We start from the raw sequence: 1,901 nt of genomic DNA on the forward strand, positions 1-1,901 counted from the left end.
TTAACTCTCCCTTAGACTCATGTGATTTCAGCTGTCATCCCTGTGCCAAGAACTCCCAGATCAGTATCTTCATTCCTGACCTCTGAGCTCTAGATTGAAACACCTCTAATATCTGGCACCTTAAATACAAGTCAGAATTTTTCTCCTTCTCTGTTCCTTCCTTCTCTAATAAGCCCCCTCCTAATTCCGTATTCATTTAGTGGTACTGTATTCTCAAGCTAAAAACCCAAAACCAGTGGCTCTCAAATTTTAGTGTGCAATAAGAATACTTAAGGAGCTTATTAAAATTATTATTTTCTGGGCCTTATCCCACTACCACTGCATATGAGTTTCTGAGGAAATCATCTTTCAACTAGTTTACCTGCCTTTTCTTTTTCAAACTCACTGCTTTCAGAATTTTATGTATAAATATAATACGTGTGTGTGTGTGTGTGTGTGTGTGTGTGTGTGTGTGTTTTTTTTTTTTTTTTTGAGACAGTCTCACTTTGTTACCCAGGCTGAGGGCAGTACTACACTCATAGCTCACTGCAGCCTCGGTCTCCAGGGCTCAAGTGATCCTGCCACCTCAGAATACCAAGTAGCTGAGACTACAGGTATGTGCCACCATACCTGGCCAATTTTTGTATTTTTAGTGGAGACAAGGTCTCGCTATGTCACCCAAGCTTAGAATTATCTTTAAACATAGAATTGGTGACATTCTTCCTATTCTTTAAAACTTTCACTGGTTCCCTATCACTCATACTTTGTGGACACTGAAGGCCCATGTCATCTGACCCCAGCCAATATTTAACTTCCTTTCCTACTTTATTTTCCTACCTACATAAACCTTAGCACTGTCAGACTACTTATTATTTCTCAAATATGCCATACTATTCCTATCTGTATTTCTTTTTCCCACTTCCTTCTCTAGTCTTTCTTTAACATCCAACTTGAATGCTGACTCCATGAAATTTCCTATTTTCTGCTATTAAAAATGAATCACTTCTTTATTAGAAGTCACAGAGTACTTTTCTTGTGTGTCTAATGACATTTATTTCTGTCTTGCAGAATAGTGAGTTGTTTTGTTCTGTTCTCACTAGTTTGTAAGCTCCTTGAAAGTGTATTTATTTTTCTGTACTATACCACCACCATCACCATAGTCCCTTGTACAAAATAGACATTCAGTAAATGTTCAATAAACAAAAAACTAGTGAATGTGAAAAGAGTGTATGGCATTTAGTGGAGAGAAAGAGGTTGGAGGAAGTCAGGATTATAGGATTATAGGTTTTTAAATCTGTTTGTTTGTTTGTTTGGAGACAGAGTTTCACTCTTGTTGCCCAGGCTGGAGTGCAATAGTGTGATCTTGGCTCACCATAACCTCCAACTCCCAGGTTCAAGCGATTCTCCTGCTTCAGCCTCCTGAGTAGCTGGGATTACAGGCATGCACCACCACGCCTGGCTAATTTTGTATTTTTAGTAGAGATGGGGTTTCTTCATGTTTGTCAAACTGGTCTCAAACTCCTAACCTCAGGTGATCCGCCTGCCTCGGCCTCCCAAAGTGCTGGGATTAACAGGAGTCAGCCGCTGCACCCAGCCTCTAAATCTTTTTTTTAACAAGCTACAATACACTTTATGCAAATGAAATCTTATAGGAAATCATACAGAAATAACAGATAAAACAGGAATGATCAGGCTGAAAGAATAGCCCCCAATTACTTATTTTGCTCCCATTCTCTTACCTTACCTTGGGGCTTTGAGCAACATTTAAGGGTCCAGGAAAAAAAAAATCGAGCCATTTATCTATGCCAATTTCCCAAAAGATGAGAAAGTAAAGCCCTTTGAAACTGACTTGCTGGAAGTCTCATGGCAGTTTGGTTTAGTGGCAGACCTAGAACTCAAATCCAGAGCTTTTGGTTTTAAAT

At 39.2% G+C, this 1,901-nt stretch overlaps 1 protein-coding gene across 4 annotated transcripts in view; it reads left to right on the plus strand.

Moving 5' to 3' along the window:
* The window catches only part of DHX57 (DExH-box helicase 57), a 77,334-nt gene that overhangs the window by 27,239 nt on the left and 48,194 nt on the right, over window positions 1–1,901 (plus strand). The gene's annotated exons all lie outside the window — the stretch shown is intronic.

The sequence above is a fragment of the Cebus imitator genome, unplaced genomic scaffold (genome assembly GCF_001604975.1).
Source record: "Cebus imitator isolate Cc_AM_T3 unplaced genomic scaffold, Cebus_imitator-1.0 Scaffold547, whole genome shotgun sequence".
NCBI lineage: Eukaryota > Metazoa > Chordata > Mammalia > Primates > Cebidae > Cebus > Cebus imitator.